Source organism: Notolepis coatsorum (assembly GCF_963971535.1).
Source record: "Notolepis coatsorum genome assembly, chromosome: 20".
NCBI classification, from domain to species: domain Eukaryota; kingdom Metazoa; phylum Chordata; class Actinopteri; order Aulopiformes; family Paralepididae; genus Notolepis; species Notolepis coatsorum.
This window is the reverse complement of record NC_140184.1, coordinates 16,438,552-16,446,261: the sequence shown is the minus strand read 5'-3', so window position 1 is coordinate 16,446,261 and position 7,710 is coordinate 16,438,552. Positions and strand designations below refer to the sequence as shown.

At 42.0% G+C, this 7,710-nt stretch overlaps 1 protein-coding gene across 1 annotated transcript in view; it reads right to left on the bottom strand.

The window, feature by feature from the left end:
- tppp3 (tubulin polymerization-promoting protein family member 3) overlaps positions 1–297 on the bottom strand; it is a 31,394-nt gene extending 31,097 nt beyond the window's left edge. Inside the window, exon 1 of the mRNA XM_084337215.1 lies at positions 161–297. The gene's annotated coding sequence lies outside the window, so the exon portion shown is untranslated. The remainder of the gene's footprint in view (positions 1–160) is intronic.
- Between the last annotated feature and the right edge of the window lie 7,413 nt (positions 298–7,710).

The window sequence follows — 7,710 nt, the reverse complement described above, 5'->3', positions numbered from 1 at the left end:
CACACACACACACACACACACACACACACACACACACACACACACACACACACACACACACACACACACACACACACACACACACACACACACACGTGAAACAGCACAAGAAGCCAGCAGCAGTAGACAGAAGACAGTCCGCCATCCTACAGGGTCTTACCTGCGTGTGTCTCCTGGTCTTCTGGCCTGGCCGCTTGCTGTGCTCCCCTCCTACTCTGCTGTGCTGCTACTACACTGCTCTACTACACGCCTCTCCTCTCTCCTCTCTCCTCTCCTCAGCCGCCAACCCCGGCACTCAAATGAGCTTTAAAGAGCTGAGGGCTTGTTATCATCTGTTTATCCCTGTATCCATAGAGACATCCTGTTTAACATCAAGGGAGGGCAATAAAAGGGAGAGCGAGAGAGCGAGAGAGAGAGAGAGAGAGAGAGAGAGAGAGAGAGAGAGAGAGAGAGAGAGAGAAGAGGGGAGAATAGTCTTTTCTCTACCAGTGGAGTGACCAGGGTTATTTATCACAGTTGAGGTCATGCGTTAATGGAGGTGGGAGAACAAAAGAGATTGTACAACATGCTGGAGACTTATTCTCAATGGGGCGGAGGGCGTGGGGATGTAATAAGCAAGGCTCTGACAGGGGCTTTAACTGGAGGACAGACCCGTGGGGTTACATGATTGCAATTAAAAGGGCATCCCTCATTTAGCAGTAGAGTATGTGTATGGGGTTTTGTAATTAAAGTAGTAAGAGCAGAAAACTACAACTACCAACATTGGTTATGTAAAATAATTTGTACTGATGTTACTGGTTAACTTTCGTTTTCTTTATATATTTTTTTATAGTGATACTACAATTAAATTCAAGTAAATTGCCAGTTTGCATTCATCAGTGGAGAGGGTTGACATGATAGGGTGACATAATATTATAGTTGACAGCTAGTGAAGTCATACAAAACTCTCTCAGGGCTGTATAATACTCTCTCAGGGCTGTACAATACTCTCTCAGGGCTGTACAATACTCTCTCAGGGCTGTACAATACTCTCTCAGGGCTGTACAATACTCTCTCAGGGCTGTATAATACTCTCTCAGGGCTGTATAATACTCTCTCTGGGCTGTATAATACTCTCTCAGCGCTGTACAATACTCTCTCAGGGCTGTACAATACTCTCTTTGGGCTGTATAATACTCTCTCAGGGCTGTACAATACTCTCTCAGGGCTGTACAATACTCTCTTTGGGCTGTACAATACTCTCTCAGGGCTGTACAATACTCTCTTTGGGCTGTATAATACTCTCTCAGGGCTGTACAATACTCTCTCAGGGCTGTATAGTACTCTCTTGGACGACTTGGATGAGTCAGGATCTCAACCACTTACAAAACATGCAACACATACATCTGTAATAAAATTATGTCATGCGTGCGTTCCCTAATGCACTCTTATTTTGGCCCCATCAAGTGTCTTCTGACAACTCTTTGATACTAGTGCAGTGCCCATTCAAAATGTGCCTATTTGGAGCATGTGCCTATTCTCAAGAATAGACCACAGAGTGTGAAGTCGATCAGATCAACGGTTCTTGAGATATGCGCGCCACAGACACACAGAGATTCCTTCCTAAATAGTCAAGGTTGGTGGTTTGACTTCTAGCAAGACAGGTTGGAAAAATCTGAATGAGGGAAATGATGGAGAATATCTCTCCCTGCTTTCAACCACTACTGTCATAGTGTTCTTAAGCAAGGCACTTAATCCCAAAACGGCTGCAGTGGGAAGTGTTCAGTGGCCAATGAATAGAGGTAATATGATTAGGTAATGTGATTGTTAGCAGGGCTCTGGGAGGATTCCCAGTTCCCAGTTGTCACTCCCGCAGACAATCCCACAGGCAGTTTTGGAGAAACTATAGTGAGCTTACAGGTCCCGCTGAAATAGAGAAAGCTCTGCATCACTCTTCATGCCCAGAGCCAGGGCCGGACTGGGGAAATAATTCAGGCCAGGAAGTGCGAAATATAGCCCCAGTCAGGCCACTTTTTAACACTTTAAGGACCAGCCACGACCCGTTGAGGACCAGAGCCACGAGTTAACTTGTGGCAAGTTGTTATTGTTTTATTCCATATTAATAAACGGATCAAGATCCCGGATCGGGAACATTTATGCACATGTACTGGGACTGCCCACCAGTTAAGATATTCTGGAAAGAGGTGACCCAGCAATTATCAAACTTGGAATATACCTGGTCACCCCTCTGTATTACTGCTGAATGATGTTTTTGAGTGTACAGTACATCCACAGCTAAAGAGATTGGTTTTATCGGGTATCACAGTGGCTAAAAAGCTGATAGCATCACGATGGTTCCAACCGGAAAAAAATTGCCGAAAGGTCTGGATTATTACATATCTCGATGTGATCTATCAAGAAATATCTACAGCAAGAATTTTGGGTCTCAATGAATCCAAAATGACATTGTGGTTAGAAGTGGTGGAGAAAATAAAAGCTAGCATATAATGGTAATGTCTGGTTAGGAGCGAGGGAAAATGGTTGGATTATCCAATGGGGGTCCGGGAGGGGGGGGTACGAGCTGGAGCATATGTGTGTAGGTTTTTAGATAACAGGTATTAAGGGTATATCCTATATAAGACAATTAACTAAAATGTGATTTCATTGGATGTGCACTGTCAACTAATGCTTGTATATCTTATCGTGTGTTGTCATGTTTGTTTATGTGTTTGTTTAAAAAAATTATAAAAAAATAAAATACAAAAAAATATCCCGGATCGACTCTGTAGATTTACCTGCCAGATTTAAATCGGCAACATGCAATACCGGCCAGATCCTCTTAGGGGCGCCATCGCTCCACTGCAGTATCATTGAGGCCGAATGGGACATTTTTTTTTTTACTGTCTGGGGCGTTTCATATAAGCCTGGATCCCAGCCAAACATCCTCCATCTTTGATCACGTTACGGAACGCAGATTTCAGCCTGGAATAATGGGATTTATGATCAGCCAATGGACATATCGATCTACCAGATGCCGATGAATAATGACGAAATGCTGCCGGCGATCACATGGGCTGACGGTAGGATACAATTCACCCAAATTACAGCCGGATTGGACATTGTTGTAACACGCAAGCGATCGATCAGTGAATATGGCTACTTGAACGCACACTGTATTGCTAATCAATAATACTGATCGGCGTCCCCCGCCGCCCCCATTTCATCCATAGATGCTCTGTAATAGTCCGGATGCTAAGCAGTTTGTTTGATTTCATTCGTATATATACAACAGAAATGGCGTTTGATATAACGTGACTAGCCTTTAGCCTCATATCTAGCTTCCCAGAAAAGAGACGAGACGAAAACTGCGATAAACCTTATATTCACGGCGCTATAAAATGACAACCAACCGATGGATTTTTATTTTCTTTAAGCTATTATGAAGGCACGGTTTATGCACTCAAGTGACAATGAGAATGGACAGATAGCAATACTATAAATTATATATATAGCTGTTAGAAAGTACATCGGTTTGTAAACAAACCTCTGTCCTCTGGCCTATAAATCGGCGCTACATGCTGGTCGTCAATGTGTTAAGAGGACATTTTTTGTTATTATTGTTGTATCATTATTATTATTATTGTTGGTGTGTTATTATTGATATTGTTGATGTTGTGTTTTTGTTTGGTTGAAGTTTAAAATAAAATAAAAAATGTAGGTAGCACTTTATAATAACACCCTGTTATAATACATTTAGGAACAAATGTAACGTTAGCGGCCACCACATCTACACGAACGTCTACACAACATATAAGAGTTGTTTGTAGGTCGGAAATGATGGAATAGATTTACCAACAAAAAAAGGTGTTTAACCTCCTCATACCTTATTAAAAGCGTGGGGCAGGAGCAGCACGGATAACTTGTGCTTCCATTCAAACAGACGGCAACACACGTGACGTCAAGTCTCGCTCGCGTGAGACTTCCTCTCTAGATACTCTTCAATACCTGGCCAGGGTACTCCTGGGTCCTAGTGCCCCCATGTTACACTATATGTCATGCACATGTATTTTATATGTTAATAAAATTGCATTTATCTTTAGTCCTAATTCTGTCACTGTTTGATGTCACAAAGAAGGGTGTATCCGAAAGCTGCCTACAACATTTGTAACATGTGATGAAAAAGTAAACAAATAATTAACTATATTAGACACTTGTTAATGATGAATAGGCTTCACTTTAGATTGGCCCCCACGATAGCATCTGCAAATGATTTATAGATGTTTTATGAATGTCTTAACAAATCATTTGTTGAACATGAAAAATAAATGGAGATACAGTATAGTCGTTTTTTCATATCCATTTTTCAAAGCATCTACAAATGTGTTAAACAACATTATTTAATGATGAACAAATCAAGTACAAACAATGTTGATAATGAGTTATAGATAATGTAGAACTAATCTGTAAATGTTATACAAATATACTTATAAATGATTTAATAATCATTTATGAATGTATATAAATGGTTTGTTCATGATTAGTTCATTGTCTACAAATACCTTATAAATGTATTATAACAGGGTGTTATTATAAAGTGCTACCAAACCGTATATAAAAAAAGAAGACTTAATTTCCTGCATTCTGGTGCAGGCATTTTTTTATTTGTACCCTTTAAATGCCAGTGTTTGTGATGGCATCACAAATTATTGTAAAAAAATAAAAGCAATTACATATATATTTTCAATATATCAAATGTAAAGTGGATTTTTCTGGGGGGGATTATTACAGATTATTATATGTCAATGATTAGCAACAACACTGATTTCGATGGATTTTTAGTTTTTTTGTAATGGTCCCGTCTCCACCAATCACATGCGGCTCCCTTTGTGTGTGTGTGAGCGAGAGAGAGAGAGAGAGAGAGAGAGAGATAGTTCTCTAACTTGTGTGAGTTTAGACTGTGTTACTCTCTGTTGCAGTGATCTCCTGGTTTTCCCCCACCTAGGTTATCTAACTATCGCGCCGCCGCAACTAGAAACGCTGGCCTGGCCTGATTCTAAGTATAGTGGCCTGACTGCGGGCAAAACGAAATAATAAAGAAACATTATTATTATAAAAAACATTTCTGTGCAGGCCAGGCCGCGTGAATATTAAAGGCAACCAACTTGTGTTCGGCTTTTCTCTGATTGGCCGCGACCCCCCGCCCCCACGCGCAGGCAAGCGGCAGTCGTCCCACGTCCCAAATGAAATCCAAGGAGCAAGCGAGCGGCAGCGCGGGCAACCAACTTGTGTACCAACCAACTTGTGTTCGCTGTTCCAACCAACTTGTGTTCAGCTGCGGTAGCAGTGGAGCGCTATGAAATGCGCTGAACTAGAAAGCGTAACGTTATTATGTTTCGCGTTTTTAACAACCAACTACCAGATTCACTCGTACCAGATTCACTCGTGTATAAACAAAGCCCATACAGTTATGAAATGCGCTGAACTAGAAAGCGTAACGTTATTATGTTTCGCGTTTTTAACAACCAACTACCAGATTCACTCGTCACTGTACATCACCTCTGAAGTATAAACAAAGCCCATACAGTTATGAAATGCGCTGAACTAGAAAGCGTAACGCTATTATGTTTCGCGTTTTTAACAACCAACTACCAGATTCACTCGTCACTGGACATCACTTCAGCTCCAGCAGCAGCACCGTTGTAGGAAGCCCTTCAATGACAGCGCTCTCATATTTTGCGAATGCATAAACTATATCTTAAATTATGGCTATGTGTCTAATATGGCTGTCGCTTATCAATGATCATCATATTAGACACATCGCCATAATTTAAGATATAGTTTATGCATTCGCAAATATGAGAGCTCTGTCATTGAAGTGGGTGGTGGCACTAACAGTAGCGATTTTTATTGTTTTGTCATGACCAAACATAATCCCAACATAGATAGGAGGTGTACTGTATGTCAAATGTCGGTCATGTGGTGGAAGAGTTTAGTACAGTCACACAACAGAACACCAGTGTTTCTAGTAGATATGTTTATTAATATAAATAAACACCTCTGTCTGAACTGGTTCGACCAGCGCGTTGGTTCGACCAGCGCTTCTGCCGCGTCTCTCAGCGGAAAAGGGCGTGTGCTAGGGCGGTCACGTGGCCGTGTGGCCAATCAGAGAAACGCTGAACGAAAAGCTGAACACAAGTCGGTTGCCTTTAATATTCACGCGGCCAGGCCACCGGGAAAACTCCCGGTGCTCCCGATGGCCAGTGCGGGCCTGCCCATAGCTGTGTGCTATGCAGGCTCAACAAAGATTTTCTACAGAGGCACAGGCAGCTTCAAGCTGGATTAAAAAATTCTGTTTCCCTGCCTCTGATAGAAGATTTTACATACATTTGACAGATTTGACATACAAACATGACGGGGTGTTAGTCTTCCGATGCGACCCTGGTTCTTCAGATTTAGGCTACGACTGATTACAAGGCCTGGTTACAGTAAGACATTCACAAAGATCAAAACTCAGAGCATTTGATTTATTGGTAGCAGTTGGGATGTAAAGAGAAGTTCACCAAATATTACCAAAACGGTTCCCCACCTTTAACTTGCCTGGCTAAATAAAGTTGAGTGATGCTTCGTTTGTGATGTCATCGAGCTACAACGTTTGTATCAAGGAGGTTTATTGCTGTAGTCATAGAACACTTTGACCAGTTGTTATCATCTTCTTGGTGATTCTTGCCAGAATAATAAAACACAGCCAATTTGGTCACAGCAGGTGGTAACATTTATGTAGGGAACTGTTGTCGTGTTGGTAGGGAAACGAGGACGCGCAGAAATCTGATTGGCTGGTGACGGACGATGAGCGCCAAAGAGTTGAGCAGTGGTCATGCTTTTGGATGTATTGGTTGAGTTTTCCCAGGTTGCTTAGCTCTAGTGACGGGCTGACCGTCTGCACACACTGTAGTGCAAGGGTTAACAAAAAGATCAATAGATTCTTTGCCATTATTTTGAGTTGGCTGAATGATTCTGCAGATTGTCAAGTTTGGTCAGAGAGCAGTACACTATGTGGACATGGACAGAAAGCAGACACAGTCAGGGGCAGAGCTTCCTATAGGCGACATAGGCTATAGAGCACCACCCAGACATTGAATTCTTCTTTTTATCTAACATAAGTGAAAAATGTGTTGCCAGGGGTGAAGCTTGCCTATAGGCATCTACTGTGCTACGTCTGGCCCTGTATACAGTATACTGTAGCTGTATTTAAAAGCATGAACATGAGAAATTGAGAGCTGCTTATCATCCGTACACCACATGCAAGGACAGTTAGATTAACATCAGTCAGTTTTGTTTTACTGCTTACCTACATTTTGAATATGGATTGCATTTTACTGTGACCTGCGCATCTCTCTCTCTCTCTCTCTCTCTCTCTCTCTCTCTCTCTCTCTCTCTCTCTCTCTCTCTCTCACGTGCCTTCACTCCTGCTTTTCAGAGAGGAGTAACGCTTGGGTCTGTTTAAACACACTGGCACGAGACAAAACAACAAGCCGGGCCAGCGATGATGTGGCGTGGCCTGATGTCATCCACACACACATATATATATATATTTAATTATCTCTGGTTGTAATTAGGGGGAGGGGCAGGAGAGAAACGACCCATCTCCGTACCATGCTCGGTTGCTCCCAGTCTGGGGAACACTCTCCTTCACATTCTGAGGACACCACAATATTATTTTTATCTGTTGTA